This window comes from Eubalaena glacialis, chromosome 4 (assembly GCF_028564815.1).
Source record: "Eubalaena glacialis isolate mEubGla1 chromosome 4, mEubGla1.1.hap2.+ XY, whole genome shotgun sequence".
Lineage (NCBI taxonomy): Eukaryota > Metazoa > Chordata > Mammalia > Artiodactyla > Balaenidae > Eubalaena > Eubalaena glacialis.
Genome location: NC_083719.1, coordinates 32,225,865 through 32,246,087, shown reverse-complemented (window position 1 = coordinate 32,246,087; position 20,223 = coordinate 32,225,865). Strand labels below are relative to the sequence as shown.

The 20,223-nt window shown below is 41.5% G+C and overlaps 1 protein-coding gene and 1 long non-coding RNA gene across 8 annotated transcripts in view; one reads left to right on the top strand and one right to left on the bottom strand.

Moving 5' to 3' along the window:
- OSMR (oncostatin M receptor) overlaps positions 1-4,336 on the bottom strand; it is a 63,577-nt gene extending 59,241 nt beyond the window's left edge. Inside the window, exon 1 of one of the 4 annotated variants that reach the window (XM_061189204.1) lies at positions 4,103-4,336. The gene's annotated coding sequence lies outside the window, so the exon portion shown is untranslated. The remainder of the gene's footprint in view (positions 1-4,102) is intronic. The other 3 variants (XM_061189201.1, XM_061189200.1, XM_061189202.1) reach the window with 3 other exon arrangements.
- The window catches only part of LOC133090779 (uncharacterized), a 258,562-nt gene continuing 241,920 nt past the window's right edge, over positions 3,582-20,223 (top strand). For 3 of the 4 annotated variants that reach the window (XR_009700807.1, XR_009700806.1, XR_009700809.1), the window contains exons 1-2: positions 3,890-3,981; positions 6,711-6,840. This is a non-coding gene — a long non-coding RNA (uncharacterized LOC133090779). Of the gene's footprint in view, positions 3,632-3,889; positions 3,982-6,710; positions 6,841-20,223 lie in introns of those variants that run through there. The other variant, XR_009700808.1, reaches the window with a different exon arrangement.

Below are 20,223 nucleotides of genomic sequence, written 5' to 3'. Positions count from 1 at the left end.
AAACAGAATCCAACAGCACATTAAAAGGATCATACACCATGATCAAGTGGGGTTTATTCCAGGAATGCAAGGATTCTTCAATATACGCAAATCAATCAACGTGATACATCATATTAACAAATTGAAGGAGAAAAACCATATGATCATCTCAATAGATGCAGAGAAAGCTTTCGACAAAATTCAACACCCATTTATGATAAAAGTCCTGCAGAAAGTAGGCATAGAGGGAACTTTCCTCAACATAATAAAGGCCGTATATGACAAACCCACAGCCAACATTGTCCTCAATGGTGAAAAACTGAAACCATTTCCACTAAGATCAGGAACAAGACAAGGTTGCCCACTCTCACCACTATTATTCAACATAGTTTTGGAAGTGTTAGCCACAGCAATCAGAGATGAAAAAGAAATAAAAGGAATCCAAATCGGAAAAGAAGAAGTAAAGCTGTCACTGTTTGCAGATGACATGATACTATACATAGAGAATCCAAAAGATGCTACCAGAAAACTACTAGAGCTAATCAATGAATTTGGTAAAGTAGCAGGATACAAAATTAATGCACAGAAATCTCTTGCATTCCTGTATACTAATGATGAAAAATCTGAAAGTGAAATTAAGAAAACACTCCCGTTTACCATTGCAACAAAAAGAATAAAATACCTAGGAATAAACCTACCTAAGGAGACAAAAGACCTATATGCAGAAAATTATAGGACACTGATGAAAGAAATTAAAAATGATACAAATAGATGGAGAGATATACCATGTTCTTGGATTGGAAGAATAAACATTGTGAAAATGACTCTGCTACCCAAAGCAATCTACAGATTCAATGCAATCCCTATCAAACTACCACTGGCATTTTTCACAGAACTAGAACAAAAAATTTCACAATTTGTATGGAAACACAAAAGACCCCGAATAGCCAAAGCAATCTTGAGAACGAAAAATGGAGCTGGAGGAATCAGGCTCCCTGACTTCAGACTATATTACAAAGCTACAGTAATCAAGACAGTTTGGTACTGGCACAAAAACAGAAATATAGATCAATGGAACAGGATAGAAAGCCCAGAGATAAGCCCACGCACATATGGTCACCTTATCTTTGATAAAGGAGGCAAGCATATACAGTGGAGAAAAGACAGCCTCTTCAATAAGTGGTGCTGGGAAAATTGGACAGGTACATGTAAAAGTATGAAATTAGAACACTCCCTAACACCATACACAAAAATAAACTCAAAATGGATTAAAGACCTAAGTGTAAGGCCAGACACTATCAAACTCTTAGAGGAAAACATAGGCAGAACACTGTATGACATAAGTCACAGCAAGATCCTTTTTGACCCAGGTCCTAGAGAAATGGAAATAAAAACACAAATAAACAAATGGGACCTAATGAAACTTAAAAGCTTTTGCACAGCAAAGGAAACCATAAACAAGACCAAAAGACAACCCTCAGAATGGGAGAAAATATTTGCAAATGAAGCAACGGACAAAGGATTAATCTCCAAGATTTACAAGCAGCTCATGCAGCTCAATAACAAAAAAACAAACAACCCAATCCAAAAATGGGCAGAAGACCTAAATAGACATTTCTCCAAAGAAGAGATACAGATTGCCAACAGACACATGAAAGAATGCTCAACATCATTAATCATTAGAGAAATGCAAATCAAAACTACAATGAGGTATCATCTCACACCGGTCAGAATGGCCATCATCAAAAAATCTAGAAACAATAAATGCTGGAGAGGGTGTGGAGAAAAGGGAACACTCTTGCACTGTTGGTGGGAATGTAAATTGATACAGCCACTATGGAGAACAGTATGGAGGTTCCTTAAAAAACTAAAAATAGAACTACCATATGACCCAGCAATCCCACTACTGGGCATATACCCTGAGAAAACCATAATTCAGAAAGAGTCATGTACCAAAATACTCATTGCAGCTCTGTTTACAATAGCCAGGACATGGAAGCAACCTAGGTGTCCATCATCGGATGAATGGATAAAGAAGATGTGGCACATATATACAATGGAATATTACTCAGCCATAAAAAGAAATGAAATGGAGGTGTTTGTAATGAGGTGGATGGAGTTAGAGTCTGTCATACAGAGTGAAGTAAGTCAGAAAGAGAAAAACAAATACAGTATGCTAACACATATATATGGAATCTAAGGGAAAAAAAAAAAAAAAAAAAAAGAGGTCATGAAGAACCTAGTGGCAAGATGGGAATAAAGACACAGACCTACTATAGAATGGACTTGAGGATATGGGGAGGGGGAGGGGTGAGATGTGACAGGGTGAGAGAGTGTCATGGACATATATACACTACCAAACGTAAAATAGATAACTAGTGGGAAGCAGCCGCATAGCACAGGGAGATCAGCTCGGTGCTTTGTGACCACCTAGAGGGGTGGGATAGGGAGGGTGGGAGGGAGGGAGATGCAAGAGGGAAGAGATATGGCAACATATGTATATGTGTAACTGATTCACTTTGTTGTAAAGCAGAAGCTAGCACACCATTGTAAAGCAATTATACTTCAATAAAGATGTTTAAAAAAAAAAAAAAAAAAGAATGATTCTAAGACACAGCTAAGTTTGGGAACCCCTGGCCACTATGACCCTTTGGGACCCGTCAGCTTCAAGGGTCTCTGAGTGCATTTTAAAGCAGCCCAGGAGAGAGACAAAGCAGGACAATAATGAAGCACCACGAGTGGGGTGGGGTGGGAGACACTCCAAAAAGGGTCCTAGAGTTTGAGGCACAACACAGTGGTTATAAGCAGATTCCAAAGCCAAATCCTGACTCTGTCACCTGCTAGCTGTGTGACCACAGACAAGTTACTTAACTTCTCTGGGTCTCAGTTTTCTCACTGATAAAATCAGAATGAGAAAACTGCTACCTACCTCACTGGTGAAGCTTAAATCGTCTAGCATATGTACAGTACTTAGAATAGTGCCTGGTCCCATAGCAAGTGTGAACCATTATCATTTTGCAGAGGAGGAGACAGAGGCTGAGGCCATAAAGTTAACCTGACCCAAGTCCCAAAGTCAGTTTAGACTTGAGAATAAGACCCAGAGCTTCTTTCCCTCTAGCTCAAATGAAACACACTACATTCAGTTCTGTCATATCCTCTGCCTACATCGACCCCTCTTGAGTTGGAGAATAAGCTTGTTCAGTCTTCAGGCTTGTCAGTTACCAGGCGTCCCTGCTCAGTGGCACTGCGCACTGTGCTTCCCACCACAGGACAGGCAGGCAGGACGGATGGATGCGTGAGCGGGCCAAGGACTGTCAAGAAAGGGCTCTCGGTGTCAGAGGCAAAGCCCCGCGCTTCGCGACGTCAGTGCCACCGCGGCCAGCTCTACGGTCTTGGACAAGTTATTGAACCCCTCCGTGCTTTTTGCCTAGGAAAGGTTTGTCTATAAAAGGGTGAGGGGCGGGTTAGTTACAAATGCAAGGCTCCCACCGCCCAGCCAGACACCTCGGCGCTCCTTCCATTCGCTTGGCGTCTACCCCAGACACCTCCCCGGGATTTCCCGCTCCACCTGCGCGTGAGCGCCTCCCGCTTCCAGGTGTAAATAGAGACCGGGTGGAGGGAAATCGCGGACTGCGAGAGGAATGACTGTCAGGTGGGAGTTAAGGGAGCGTGAGGGGAGGCTGGAGACGGCAGTTCACTCTGGAGTGCTGGGAGAGAGGCAAAAGTGGGTCAAATGGGAATTTTAACTACCAACTACCTGCGAAAGAGGCGGTGGGATGGCGAACGTAAAAGCAGGGTAGGAACCATCGTGGTGTCCCCAGCAGCGTGCGCTCTGGGAAGAATTAGTATTCCAGTGTTACGCACCAGGCCGGCGCGCCACGTGTGAGGACCCCTCAAAGCACCGTCTCGGAGCAGAGCGAACCCCGAACCAAAGCAAACACGGGGCCTCGGCGGCGCCGAGCAGGGGAGAAGACGGCTGAGCTCCGGGCCGCGTCCAGCCGGGTAGGGCCGGCAAAGGGGTCGGATTCTTCCCGACGCCACCCGGGTCCGTCCGTCGGAAGAGCCACGGAGGGAGGCGGGGCGCGCGGAGGGGAGCGGGACGGGCGGTCGGGTGGGTACTCACCCCGCGGGCGGAAGGCTCCGCGAGCCGGGCTGAGTCGTCGGCGTGGCTGCCGCCCCGGTGCGAGGCGGGGGCGAGCGCGGGTGTGGACGTGCAGGGCCGGCCCCGCGCCCCGGCTATGAATCAGCTGCGGGGCGCGCGCCCAGGGGCGGGAGTTACGGGAAAGCCGCGGGGGAGGGCAGAGGGCCAAGGACTTTTGCAATTTCCCGTCTCGCTGCGCACTCTTGGCACTCCTGGGACCCACAGGAATTCGCCTCCTTTGGGTCCCCGGGGGGAGCGGACGGGACCCTGCAGAGGTGCGGGCCCCCGGACGCGGCGGCCGGGGGGAGAGGAAGTGGGAGAGGCCTGGAAAGGAAAAGTGGAAACCGAAAACTCGGCGGGCCGGGCATCGCGCCCCCGTGCCGCGCTGCGGACCTCGCCGGCCGGCCACCCAGCGGGCGCGGAGCGAAGCCGGTGGGATCCCGCGGGGCCACTTGTTATCCCAACCTAGAGACAGAACCCCTGCGCTCCGGGGCAGAAAGTCTTTGGGTAAAAGACAGGCGCCCCAGGCAAACTTCTTACTGTGTTTCCGTTTGGCGTTCAGAGCAATACAAATAAAAAGTAGAGTTCTAGGATCCTGCTTCGCGTTCCTCTCTAGAAATGCCCTATCACAGTCTCGCCTGCAGCAGCTGTCCTGAAACCTTAGTTTCACAAAGAGCTGTGTGTGCAGCATGGCTTACTTTTCCTCTTAATAATGCCATCCAGACTTTGAAATACATATTTCAAATACAAGGCCTTTGACATGCATATTTGCCCTCTCCTCGTAGTTATATGATGGACTCTGTAAAGGCTTATCGACTTTGGAGCTGGTATGGGAACCAACTAAATACGGTTGCTATGGTGGTAGCCTTGGACCCAGAGAGGAGAGTGGGGGGCTCAGGTGTCAGGCAGGGATGCCCCGGAGCTCCGGAGGCTTGTCCATGGGGCCTAGTTCTGGTCAGCTAAGCCTGGTGGGATTCAGGTACTGCAAAGTACCACAGATGGCAGGGACTGGGGGAAACAAGAGTAATCAAGAAGGGTCGCCCATGAATCATATCTTAGAATCACTTATTGAATTGACTGGATGGCTCAAAATAATGTCAGAATCAGCCCAAATGTTACTTTTATGTTTGTCCTTTTTGCTCCTTTATGTCATTTTTTGCTCTCCGAATGCCATCCCAGGGAAAGAATTCTTTTTAGGCCTAAATACACATGATATCTAATGGTGCCACGAAGACACCATTACTATGCTCCATGTAGTAAATGTTCGATGATAATGAAGTTAAAGGTACTTTTGTCTAAATAAATGAATGGTCCTTTGCCACACCTCTCATTACGCCAAGATTTTTTTTTTTAAAACATCTTTATTGGAGTGTAATTGCTTTACAGTGGTGTGTTAGTTTCTGCTTTATAACAAAGTGAATCAGCTATACATATACATATATCCCCATATCTCCTCCCTCTTATGTCTCCCTCCCACCCTCCCTATCCCACCCCTCTAGGTGGTCACAAAGCACGGAGCTGATCTCCCTGTGCTATGTGGCTGCTTCCCACTAGCTATCTATTTTACATTTTGGGACCTGGTCTGACAGAGGTTCTGTAGCCACACAGATGGCTAAACTAATGGAGTCCAAGAGTTTTTTTAAAGAGTCTATTAGTTTAGCCATCTGCGTGGCTATGGAAGCTCTGTCAGACCAGGTCCCAAAGGGTTAGGAAGGCTTTCTGATTCTCTGTTTCACTGAGTGAAAAAAAATGTTAATTTCTTCTTTACAGAAACAGTTCAGAGGGGTGTTTCTTAGAGCAGATGAGATGCCAAATAAAAAATATTGAGTGTGATGAATTTCCGCAAAGTGAGTCTTCACTTACTTTGGGCTCCTATAACAATTGAAAGAAACTGAGTTACAAAAAATCGGTGCTGTTGATTCATGACCTCAGGGAATTCCCCTAGTGAAATTCTAAACTTGCCCCCTTACACAAAGGTCAAGGAGAGGTAGACCCATTCAGATTGGTAGGTGGCAGTGTTAATAGGCAGGGAATTTACATAGGAGGCTTGTCTCAGGCAGCAGCAAGATAAATACATCTCCTCTCCTGCCTGCCAGAATCTTAAAAGTTTACATAGAAGCCTTAATGGGGTTCAGTCCAGTGTACAGACCACATGATCTCAACAACACATTGCTCTCTCAAGGCTACATCCTTGAAAATGGCTCCTGGTACAGGAACAGTGGGCAGAACATACATTCCAAGGACAGGGGAGGGGAAAAAGAGGCTCTAATTGCCTGGGGTTGGAGGGTCAACCGGAGGTCACGTCCTCTCAATGACATCCTCAAACAGGTGCCCACGTAAAATTCATTTATTTTGTGCACCATTCTAATTTCTTGAGTATATTCCTCTTTCTAGAGACTAATTACTATAGCACTTGTAAATCTGTGATCATACCCTTAGGATGGTGTACTAGGTTGAATAGTGTCCTCTAAAAATTCATGTCCACCCAGAACTTCAGAACATGACCCTATTTGGAAATACTGTTTTCGCAGATTTAATCAAGTTAAGATGAGGTCAGAATGGATTAATCCAGTGACTGCTATCCTTATAGGAAGAGGGAAATTTGGACACAGATACCCAGGAGGAACGCCATGTGACTACTGAGGCAGAGATTGGAGTTATTCTGCATCAAGCCAAGGAATGCGAAGGATTGCTGGCCACCAGCAGAGGCCAGAAGAAAGGTACAGAGAAGCATGGTTTTAAACACAGTTTCATATGCTGTCATAACAAAGAACATTAAACAAGTCAGGGTTACATTCCTTCAAGGTTTCAAAAAGCCCAGATCAGCACGTACACAGGGAGTTAGTATGGCCTTGGCATCTGGGGAGGGAGTCTTGTCATTGAAGGAGTACCAGCATTGGCATCCCAGGAAGGAAGGCATCTAATCTTTATTTTTAACATGGACATTCTTTACTTCTGGTCAGTGCTCCCTTTTCTTTCGTAATTAAAGCAGACGTACAATGTATGTTTGATACGCCACAAACAGGCTGTTTTAGTTAGCATAAAATTCAAGTTAACTCATGCATAAGCCAGAGTGACTTCCTCATACCTCAATATGTGAAAATTTCCTTTATCATTTCCCTGTCCCCTTCTGTTCTCCATGTGTCCCCTAGATGTTGGCGTGTCCCAGGGCTCCATCCACGGCACTCTCCTCTGAATCCACACAGTCTCCCGAATGATCACGTCCATGGTCCTGATTTCCATGATCACTTGTGCTCTGATGACCCTTGAATCTTCCTCTCCATTGCAATTATTTCATCTGAACTCTAGACCAACTTATTTGTACATCAAAATCAATATGTCCAGGTTCAAACGCTTCATGTTTCCCCCTTTGATTCTCTTGTATTAAGTGAATGGCCAAAACTTTAATTCAGGTACCAAATCAAAAAACCTGGGAATGACCCTTCATCCATCCTCCCTCATCTGCCATCTTCCACCAGAAAGTCTCATATATGTAACTATGACAGGGGAGGCATGAATGGAATGTAGCCCTACCCTATCCAATTTCTCAGGGGAAATATAGTTCTATAAATGTTAGTAACATTATATAGATATGGCTATGGATATAGATATAGGTATATAAAATCAGCTATGTAAATTGTGAAATATAATTATTATTCTATTTGTTCAACTGCTACAAATATCTGTAATTACATGTTTGGCAGTATTTGGTAACCAAACTGATAGAATTTGAGGGAATTGGGAGTTTTCTGAAGAAAGTGGCTTCATCAAGTAAGTACTAGATGATGATTTACAATTACCCTCATGGATAAGAATTCTCTATTTTTGGGGGCATGTTATCACATTTGACATAGTAAAGATTCACTTTTAGGTCTTAAAGCATGCTGCTGTGGTTATGATTGTATTGGTGATACTGGCATTATTTCTAAGAAAACTTAATGGAAATTAAAATGTTATTTTGTAAATGTATTCTTGTATTGTGAAAAACAAAACAGGCCTTTTGAAAAGTTGCTAATCTAAAGTATATCATAAAGCTTGGTTAGTTAAGAGACAGCTATTATTTCCAAATATATATATATATAAAAACCCAAAAGCAAATAAAAAAAGGGAGCCGGCAATGACAAAGCAAGATGTTGAGTGTTAGGGGGCCATGTGGAGCTTTCATATTTTATAATTTCAGAGGATTCCCTATAAGTACTTGAGTATGAATTGCCTTCCTTCAATGTCTGTTAAGTGAATTTAAGTGAGGGATAACATCATCCTTAATAGTTCTAAAGGAGTTTCTTGCTTGAACTAAGTATTACTGGAAGATTGGGTGATGAATTGATTGATTCTACATATTCCACCCTCTCCTGGATATTGCAATTATGTTCACACCTTATTCCAGAATCATCAGAAACCAGGCAGTGGGGAGAACTTTTTTGGATCTTTATCTTTTTTTGCTCCATGGGCTTTAGGGATAATGTTGCATATGTGTTTGCTTGGATAGCTGCTTTTATTCTCTTGACCTATGGTTATGGGGATTAATAAAAATGAGTGCAGTAATTAATGCTACAGGATAGAACATTAATCCAGTTAGGAAGGAAGTACTTTGGGGGAGAGTTAGGTGGGAACTTTGAGAACTTTTGAAAACGATTTGCTAAGCCTGACCTAAAATAAGTCTATAGTCATGTTTATGTTTAAACAGCATCTCTTATAGATAGCATGTAGTTGGGACTTTTTAAAAAAGTACATTCTCTGCATTTTAATTTGATAGGGAGTGTTTAGCACACTTACATTTAAGGTAATTATTGATATGGTTGGGTTTAACCTACCACTTTACCATATGTTTTCTGTTTTGTTCCCTCTGCTTTTTGTTCTTCTGTTTCTCCCTTTCTGCCTTCTTTTACATTAAATGACTTTTAAAAGAATTTTATTTTAAATTTACCTTTTGGGTTTTAGTTATTCCTCTTGACAGGATTTTTTGGTGTGTGGCCTAATGGATTACAATATACATCCTTAATTTTTACTGTTGGGTTGAGATAATATTGTACCATTTCACCTACCATTTAACCACACCTCCTGTCCTTTACATTACAGTAGTAAAATATATTGCATTTATGACAAGATAAAACTGGCATGTGATATGTATTTTAAAGAAATTAAGAGGAAAAATAGTCTTTTATATTTACCCACATATTTACCTTTACCCCAGTGTTCTTCAGTCCTCCCAGAGATCTAAGTTTTCATCTTATCTCATTTCCCTAAGCCTGAAGAACTTCCTTTAGCATTTTTTTAGTGCAGGTATACTGGAGATACGTTCTCTTAGTTGTTTATTTTTGTTTGTTTTTGTCTTGTTTTGTTTTTTAATGTCTTTACTTCATTTCATCCTTGAGGGATATTTTTGTTGGGTATAGGATTCTCAGTTGACAGCTTTTTCCTTTCAACACTTTTAAAATGTTGTTCCGTGGTTTTCTGGCCTCCATTGTGTCTGATGAGAAATGATCAATTATTCAAATCATTGTTTCCCTGTATATATAATATGTCATTTTTCTCTGGTTGCTGTCAAAATTTTTCTTTCTCTTTGGTTGTCAATAATTTGACAATGATGTGCCTAGAGATTTAAAAATTGTTATTATCATTATTCATCAGGTTTGACATTTGTTGAGCTTCTTGAATTTGCAAATTTATGTTTTTTAACAAATTTGAGAAATTTTCAGGTAGTATTTCTTCAAATTTTTTTTTCTGCTCCATTATCTTTTTCATCTCTCCCTGAGAATCCAATTACTCATATGTTAGGCCCCTTCATATAGTCCCAAATACCCACATGATTTTATTAATTGTTTTCAATTTTTTCTTTGTTTTTTTCAGACTGGATAACTTCTATCAAACTGTATTTAAGCTTACTGACTCCTATCCTATCATCTTAATTTTGCTATCAAATTCATCTTCTAAATAGATAGTGTAAATTTCAGTTCTCAAATTTTTCTTTTCTATATATATTTTCTATTTCTTTACTGATATTTACTATCCTTTAGATCATGATGGGCATATTTTCCTTTACCTCACTGAGCATAGTTCTAATTGCTGCTTTTAGAGCATTGCTCGTTCATTCCAACATTTAGACACCTTAGAGCCAGTCTTTATTGATTGTTTCTCTTATGAGAATGGATCACATTTTCCTGGTTTGTTTATTTATTCATTTTTGGATTGCCAAGTAATTTTGGACTGCAACCTAGATGTTGTAAATATTATGTTATGAAAACTGGATTCTGTTACATTCCTCCAAGGTATTGATTTTCTTTTTAAATGGGCAGTAAATGTGGTGAGACTCAAACTCCAAACATGATATTGATCACAGTAGTAGAAGCTCAAATCCGAGTTCAGTTGTTTTTTTGGCTTTAGCTGGGCTCCTTTGAGTCGGCCTTGCACAATCATGATTCAGAGATTATCCGTGATGTAAGTTTAAACACAGAATATAAGCTTCTTCCTCTCTAGCTATCTCTTTTCTGCCATTTCCCACCTCATTTTCCAAAGGATGTGGTTGCCTCAAACTCTGACCTCTGGTTCTTCAAGCCAGAAATGTTGTAGAGTTTCTAACAGAGCTTTGGTTACCCCCATGCTGCACAGACCTGTGTGGTCTCAGGCTAAGGGCCATTAAATGTGGGAAACTCCCTCCCTACTCTTTCCCTGCTTCAAAGTGTTAACTCCCTTCCAGAATCTTCCTGTTTTTGTCAATTCTCCACTGCTTTTACGTGCTTCTTATTTTTTCCCTAGTGTTTTATATTGTCATATGTAGGAGGGGCAGTTTAATAGGAGCCACTCAGCTCTGACTGGAAGGGCACTCCCTACGGTTATATTTTGAAGTGCTAAGTGATGAGGTTATTGGGAGAAAATGGTAGGAACTCTTTTTTTTTTTTCCCGTTTGCTAGGTTAGTTTTCTCTCCAATAAAATATTCTTCTGAAACAATCCAGTATTTTCAAAAGATTGAAATATATTTGCCTTAGACTTCAATCTGGAAATTGATGAAAGCCTACTGGAATCGTGTAAGGTTAATCTATTATCTTAAACATCACTTTAGGATAAAAATTTATGAGTATTAATAACATTATACTACTAAGGAAAGAATTTTAGGAATAAAAATGTATGGGTCAAACTTGTCCTTGAATTTCCTGTGAACTTCGTTCAAATGCCAAAAACGAAATTTATTTGCAGGAGTTACGGTAAGCTATATCTTTATCTAGTGATTCCATTTGTGTTTAAATTAATTTTACCTAGACTGAAATGAAAACTTCCTAAAGGCACTCACTTCTATACACTTCTATATTCGATCTTGTCAGCTTATTAAATGTATTTATTAATTTATTAATTTATTATTTTATTAATTATTATTAATTTATTATTATTTATTATTTATTATTATTTAATTTATTATTTATTATTTATTATTTATTAATTTATTAATTTATTAATTAATTTATTAATTCTAACACAACAGCAACTATTTTGTCCATTATCAAATATTATCAGATGATGCTTAGCATTATCCCTGTGGAATAATGCTCAGGTAATTTCCACATTCCAAGGGCATTTTGTGGGAAACAGGCCAGGGAGAAATGTTCATTCAAATTCAACACAAAATAATCGAGCTAAACTAAAATAAGATGGAAAACTCAAGAAGGAGAGAAATGTTATTAAATTAATGTTAATAGATTCTGTAGCAAAAATAATCATAAAAACTTGTTTTCCTAGAAATTATTGGAAAATGATGCCTAAAGATGAAGGTATAAATGTTTTGGAAAAGAATGACAATAGACAATTTCTTTTGAAAATTCCCCTTCTTTTTAGAAAGAAAAAATAATAAAAAAGAATATTCACTTACCCGGAAATTTAGGCTTACAAACATTCACAGTTGCAAAATTATAACACACACACACACATACAGACTCTCATTAGAAAAACATTTTGGGGGAAATGGGGAGATGGTAAGAAAAATATTGTTTGTAATAGCAAAAGCTAGTAACAAACTAAAATCATCCAATAGAAGACTGAAAGCTCTATGATTCATCCTTTCAAAAGAAACAAGGAAGATTATGTGCTTTATGTGCTGCTATGGAAATACATCCAAGATATATAATTAAATGAAAAAAGTAAGAGTCAGAAATGTGTATTTGGTATGTCCATGTATCTATTTAATTTGTTGATGTTTATGGCATATATGCATGAGCCTGTTTTGAGGAGGATTACAAGAAATTCGTGACTGTGGATGTTCTTGGGGAGAAGGGCTAAAAATGGGGGGTAATGTGTAAGGGAGGCTAGTACTTTTCATTTTAGCTTTGTCTTACAGATGAGTGTTTTTATCACGTGTTTTTATCTTTTAAAGTAATACCTTTAAAAATCAAAGAATACGAGGAACCTCATTTGTTACTTACTTTGGTTGCTATGCTCAAGTTATAATCAATTATAACCTCTTTACAGATATGAAAGAAACAAAATTAATTGCCTCTGGGGAAGACAACTGAGGGACGGAGGGGAGAGTTTTTTGTTTTGTTTTGTTTTTTATTTTATTTTTGGCTGTGCTGGGTCTTCGTTGCTGCATGTGGGCTTTCTCTAGTTGCGGCGAGCAGGGGCTACTCTTCGTTGCAGTGAGCGGACTTCTCACTGCAGTGGCTTCTCTTGTTGCGGAGCATGGGCTCTAGGCTCGCGGGCTCAGTAGTTGTGGCACGTGGGCTCAGTAGTTGTGGCACACGGGCTTAGTTGCTCCACGGCATGTGGGATCTTCCCAGACCAGGGCTCGAACCCCTGTCCCCTGCGTTGGCAGGCGGATTCTTAACCACTGCACCACCAGGGAAGTCCCTAGAGGGGAGAGTTTTAATTCTACCCTTTGGTATCTTTTGAATTTTTATCCACATAAATATATTACTTAGTAAAAGATTAACATTTTAAAAAACGTGATGAATAACAACAAAAAAATGAGACATTGATCTGAAGTGTTGTATGCAAGAGTCCAGCATGTCAACCAGTGGGCTTCATCCAGTGTGAACAGACAGACCTAGGTTCCATGTAGTCTGAGTTACCATGCAGGTTGTGTAGCACTTGTCTGAGAATGTGGGCTCCTGGCAGCTGTTTTAGACATTGGCTTCATAGAACTGGGCGAACTAGAGCCCCTAACCCCCAGGGGGCTGGGTTGGGGCACAGACCCTCCCATGGGAAAGAGGGAGCCCTGTTCCAGGAAGTCCATGGCCAAACAGCCTCAACTTCAGGAGTTATCCTCCAGATAATGCTGCCTATCTCTTTCCAAATATTCTTATTTTTTTTTAAAAAACAGTTCTCTGTAGAAAACTATAAAATTATGGGAAAATATAAAGAAGAAAATAATCACTATCTGCTTATTTAAAACAGGAAAAAAAATCCCAATACTATACTTCTTACTTATTTTAGCAACATAATTGACAATAACCAAATTGTTGCTGTTTCCTTACAATAATGGAAAGTTGGAAGCAACTTGCGGGTCTTCCATTCACTTATTTACTTAACGCATCCCTGGGCTCTGTGCAGCAACACACTGAGGTTTGTTTTTCACTCAGGTCATAGTCCGATGCCAATTGGATTATCTTTTCTAAGTGATGAGTCTAGGAGGGAGGCTTCTTCCATGTTAATAGCCTTGCATCTGGAACACGTGGCTTCCAGAAATTGTTAATTTTCTTCAGTGATCACATTTTTTTTGAAAAGAAATATGTATAATCTGCAAAACTTTTTTTTAAGTGAAAAAGAAATCCTTAGATCATCTGAAACTAGAGTTGACACTTAAAATTACTTTATAAGTTGCTACAGACTATGAAGTTAGGCTAGTAAGTTTGTTTAAATCAGCAGAGGGCAGCTCCCTGCTTCAGTGCTTATTTTTCCTTTGGCATAGATGCTAGCCAAATTCCCTGTTTTACAGATTAATTGTGGTCAGAATCACGTATTCGATTTATTCCTTTGGGAAGAAGCCAAGTCTGAAACCTATCTTTGTCAATTGCAACACTTATTGGGTAGCATGCATTTTGCTTAACAGAGCAAGTAAGCAAACCAGGTGTGGCCTTCCAGGAGGTTTTCATCTACAGCAGACAGTACTAACATATCCACAGGCTCAGTCACGAAACTAGGAGAGGAGAGCAGTTGCACACAGCAAACACTGTCCTTGTAAGAAGGACAAAGTGTGTTTGGAAGAGAATGAGGACTGGGCTAAGGGGGCAGCATATTCCAGTAGGACAGAGCTAGATGGAAACCATAGTTCCTTTGGACAGGGAGACTTTGTGGATTAAAAAATACATATCATTTTTAATATCCATGTAGGGCAAAGAATATTGACAGGATAGGAACAGACAAAATAGAGATACTCATTAAAAACAAGAAAATGTGCTCCATATGTATTTTAAATCCATCATGTTAGAAAAATTTACAAGACTGATCATGTCCAATGTTAATGAGGGTGTGGATCAACAGTTAATTCTCAAATACTGTTGCTGGGAGTATAAATTAGCCTTTGTATTATCAAAATTTTAAAATTTTTAAAAAAAATTTTTGTTTTGTTTATTTTTTGGCTGTATTGGGTCTTCGTTGCTGTGCGCGGGCTTTCTCTAGTTGCAGCGCGCGGGCTTCTCATTGCGGTGGCTTCTCTTGTTGCGGAGCACAGGCTCTAGGCACGAGGGCTTCAGTAGTTGCAGCTCACGGGCCCTAGAGCGCAGGCTCAGTACTTGTGGCGCACAGGCTTAGTTGCTCTGTGGCATGTGGGATCTTCCTGGACCAGGGATCGAACCCGTGTCCCCTGGATTGGCAGGCGGATTCTCATCCACCGCGCCACCAGGGAAGCCCTCAAAATTTTAAATGTATGTTTCCTTTGATGGAGAAATTGAATGTCTAAGGGTAACTCACTTGGCAGAAATAATGTAGGTGGATGCCCAAGGCCTCTGCTGTCCTGCTGTCCACCTTCATACCCTAAGCTGTGAGGTAAAACTGTCCTCAATCCCTTCGCAGGCCTGGTAAGGTCCAAAGCAGCTCAGCAAACCTGTCAGTTCACAGCAGGACAGACTGCAGAGAAAGAGACCCTAAAGTGCCCTCTAGTGGCTATTTTTTAGAGAACAGGCTCTTTAAGAAATGCTTCAAGCTTTCGCACCAGGGCACCAAAAGACAAATCCGACGTCGCAGGGCATTGATACTTGGCCTCCCTCCCCTCCCGCCAACCCCCCCATCCCCGCCCCCCCCTCCCCCCCCCCCCACCGCTACCTCCAGGTTCCGGTACTGGCCAGGAACAGCCCTTTGGCTTGGCTTTGCCTAAAGTGAGTTCTGGGTGTTCGCTGGGTGCTGCAACTCCAAATTCCTTCCCAGCGGTGTGTTGATGCAGACAGCCGAGGAACCTGGCAAAATCCCAAAGGTGCTGTCTTGTGTGGACCCCCCCCATAAAGCCCAGGGACACACTGGTAAAGCAATTCCCTGGAGCAACTTAGGTTTCCGATTGCTTCCTTGAAAATATGGAAATTAACTTGACCTTGAGTTATGCAAGAGTGAGCAAGTAAGGAAAAGATCACACAGGCTGGAAAGAATGAGAGACCCCAGAGAGCAGCCTTGATATTTGCAGAGTGCTTATTTGGTGCCAGGTATCAGGGCTGCCACAGGTGCTGGTGTAATGTGCTGGGCCACCCACAGCTTGATGGTACCTCTGCACATTCCCAAGAAGTGGGCGCAGAGCTTGGCAGAGAGAGAGAGCCTTTGTGTGAAGGCAAAAATGCTCTCTTCTCAGGCATATGTACCTGCGTGCTGAGACATAACAATTTGGCAAGAGAAAAGGACTTCAGTTTAGTTCCCAGTCACCCCCGCCCCGTTGTCCGGGCACCTTGGAGAATACACCCACCTCACAGGTGTACCATCAGCCTTGGTATTTGTGTGATGCTGAAGGCACCCAGCCAAGGGAAGAGTGAGGGCTGAAACCTAACCCTGCTCTGCTGGCCAAGCCCTGAGTCATGTGTCTGGAGCTTCTTACCTTTGTGTAAGAAGCACAAATGTGCCTTATGTGCTAGTGGCCCTGGGTCTACATTGTGTCATCCTCTAATGACCCTATAAGGTAGGCAGAGATGGGTTTCCTGTGAAGCTAATCTTTCCCAAGATCCAGGGAGGGGTTCAAGCACTGGTTCATATGGTCATATTTTGCCACAAAATTTGCAAAAGTAAGGTCATTGAACTGTCATCGCTTAAAACTATCATCATAGCAACTTTTTATAGACAGGTACAATTATTATCTCTATTTGATAACTGAGACACAGGAAGGTTAATTAGCATTACTGTTAAGTGGTAGAGCTTGGATTTGTTGCAAGCTAACCGATGCCAATGCCAGAGGATCATGGAGAATATGTATATTGTTCCCAAGGAAATGAAGCTTCCAGGGGAATCCTACCAGCTGCTATTCATTCTTGCCCCCAATTCTCCAAATATCATAATACATGAGGAACGTCTTTAGATGTTATTTTAGTCAGAGGAGACTGATAAGAGGAAGAGAACAAAGCATCAGACCAGAGGTCAAACCAGAAAGACGCAGTGGTCACTGTGAAGCCAGCCCTAGATGTTGGCAGCCCGGCCATGCAGTCACTGTGACTAAGGAGAGTGATAGGTCTTGTGCCTGTTGTATCATTTAATGCACAGTTTAAAACCAAACACTGTGGTCCACCTAAAACCTAACTTTATCTTCTCCTTATTTGACAGTCTAGAGGTGAGTGGTCTGGGTAGGTAGGGCAGCTCTGACATGCTAAATGCATGGCTTCCAAGAGTGCTCCAGCCATCACCTTTCTCCGCCTAGAAGGAAGGAAGAGTGAGACTCCCTTTGGTTCACATGTAATCACATGTGATCATAGATATGGTCATATCTAGCTGCTTGAGAAGCCGGCTAATTAGTCTCTGTTTAGGCTCAGGGAAAACTTGGAGGTTCTTTTACTAAAAGGAAGAAGAGAAGATGGATATTGAGAGATTATTAGCAATATTTACCAACACGATGAGGCCAAGAATGGTTTGACTTAAAAAAAACTGTGAGGCCTGAGATCTGTGGGCACAGTGTGAGAATTAATATGAACTGCAGGGCAAAGGAGGTGAGCAAGAGTGAGGGACAGACCTTGCCAGGAGGTAGTAATGAGATACAGGCTGTGCGGGGCCAGGAGAGAGTGGAGCACAGACACAGCAATGGCAGCTGTTTCAGGCAACTTTCCCACAGTTGTGGGCTCTGATAATCTGACAAGAAAATGCACAGGGAATCTGAGAGTCATTGCTGTTGACTCACAAGAAGACTTGGGAGACCCAAGAAAAGACCCCTTCGTTCAGAGAATGAGGAGAAGACATTGAAGAAAATGACAAAGAAGAGAGAGGTTGAGACTTTTTTAGTCTCTGACTTTACCAGTCCCTCAGTGGGGAATGATGAATACACGGATGGTAACCACATCCTTCCTTTTTCTTTCTCAACCAAGGTTCTGGAAAGAGTTATATTGTGGGACTCCTTATCTCTACCTTCTCACCTTTTCACCATCCCAGTGAAGCAGTCCCTCTTCTGGCCTCTAGGGATATCATTATTGCCCAATTCAACAGATTCTTTACAACTTTACATGGTGTTCCTCTGCATCATTTAATCTAAGTGATTGAGCCTTCACTTCTTCATGCTGCCTCTTGTCATGATTTCTGGGATACCAGGTTCTCCTAATTCTCCCTGGCTTCACTTTCTCACTCCCCTCCTCCCTAAACAACTCCTCCTCAGGGTGATGTGTTAGAAAGAGTAGGTCGGCCCCCTCAAGTCTCACTGCAACCTCCTCCTAGGTTTTAATGGCTAGAAAGCTAAATAGGGCTAATATGACATGTCCCCAAGTCCCGTGCAGCTAGTGGTTCAGATGTGTTCTAGATTTTGCCAATCAGGTGGATTCACATGGAAGCCTGGGGAGAGACATAGGGAATCAAGGAAGCTTGGAGAAGAATCAGATCAAGATATTTATTGAAATCTTAAGAAAGTCCATAACTCTAAAGTAGGTTAAGAGTCACTGCTTTACACAGTCTTCCTAGAAAATGCATCCGTTCTCAGGTTTCAATTTCCTTGTGTATGTAGATGAATTTCTGTGTTAGTCACCAACTGAGGCAATAATGCTGCATATCAAACCATCACGAAGTTCAGTGACTTGCAATAAGAACTTCTATATTTTTTTGCCCACAGCTCTGCTTCAGGCTGCTGGTCACCTGGGCTTGGCTTCAGGCTTCAGCTGGGTTCAGTTTTGCTTTGTGTGTCTTCACATTCTCCGTGATGGACAGTTACCCAGGGTATGTTCTTCCCATGGCAGATCACAGAAGCCTAAGGGAAGCCAAATCACACAAGCACATTTAAAACTTCTGCTCTCATCATGTCTGCTCACAGTTTTTGGCCAAAGAGATTCACCTGGTCAAGCCCAAAGTCTGTGTGGTAGGGCGGTATATTTGTCCTCTGGGGGAGAAGAAAGGGGATTCATACTTTCTAAAAATTAATCAAATCTATCTCAACTTCCAATGTAAATACTGAGCTTAGAATATTGCTCTTGGGCTCCAGATGTGAGCCATCTTTTCTGTGCTGATGCTGCTTCCAAGGCTGCCTGCAAAGATGACCATGTCCTACCTACTGTTTAATAACTGCCAGTTCAGAAAATAAAGCAGGAAAAGCTAAAAAGATTGAGTTGACTTCTGCAGAGAAAGGATGTTCTAGAGAGGGGCTAGGACCCATGTGTGTGGACGACTAAAGATTCCTTTAAATGGGGATGGAAATTTAACAATCAAAGCCTTTAGTGATTGGGAATTTCCTGGTGGTCCAGTCGTTAAAACTCCATGCTTCCACTGAAGGGAACAGGGGTTTGATCCCTGGTCGGGGAACTAAAATCCCGTATGCCGTGAGGTGCAGCCAAAAAAAAGCCTTTGGTGATCTAATTTTTTCTTTTCTCTCTCACAGTTCCCCCTCTTGAACCTTCAACTCTATGAGAACTGCAACAAACAAAAACAAACCCCACTAGAAAAGAAAGAAAGGTCTTGTATGAATACTGATATATTGTTGGAAAGAAATTAAACCTCTTTTGCCATTTAAAAAGATATAAAGTCAACAAGCAGCCTGAAATAACTTTTATTATATTACTAAGTTTTCAAATTAATCACCCAAATTAAATGTTAAAGTATTAATATTCTGATGAATTTTTCATCTGGAAATGCATCTGATTTTGAGAATTTTTTTTTCTGAAGAGAGAGATAAATAAGGAAGTTCAGAAGTCTCCCACCAACATTTTGTCAGGGTTTCTGCTAATGTGTATAATTGCTTTAGATGAAAACATGAAACCTCTGGAATAAGCTCTTTTTGGACAATCTATTAAAAAAATAGATGTATTCCTTCTTATACAATTGACTTCTCCCAAATCAGTCTTACCACTTAAGCTGAATCAGGAAAACCCCTGACTCAGAGGTGAGAGCAGCCCATGCCTATGAAAATTGGAAGTCATGGAGGAGCCTGGTCCCAGGGCTTTCTGTGAACCAAGGGTTAAGATACCTAGGATGAAGTCCCGTTAGTCTGTGGCCAAGTTTGGTTTCTTTACCTTTTCAAGGGACTTCATGTGCCACCCATCAGAGGGATGAATTTAATTCTATTCTCTAGAGACTATGTCCATCAAAACCACCAAAAGTCCCCAGCTTCTTACCTAAGGGATCTCATCTTATTTTTTAAAGCTTTGTATTATGGAAAATTTCAAATGTACACAAAATTAAAGAAAAATGGTATCCAAAACCCATGTAGTCATCAGTCAGCTGAGACAAGTATCTACTCCTGGCCAATCTTACACCATTTCTATGTCTAGTCACTGTTCTCCATCCTACTGGACGACTTTGAAGCAAATCTGAAACAATTCTATCATTTCGAATGCAAATATTTTAGTATTGTCTCTAAAAGATAAGGGTTCCTTAAAAAATCCAATATCATTGTCAGGATCAATATTATAGATTAAGTGAGCATAGTGCATAGCAGAGCAGCTCCCTTGCTGTGATCTATTGAAAGTCAGCCCTCGACACAAGGGTTTGTAAAAAAGAAGGAAATAATAATAAAAAAAAGAAA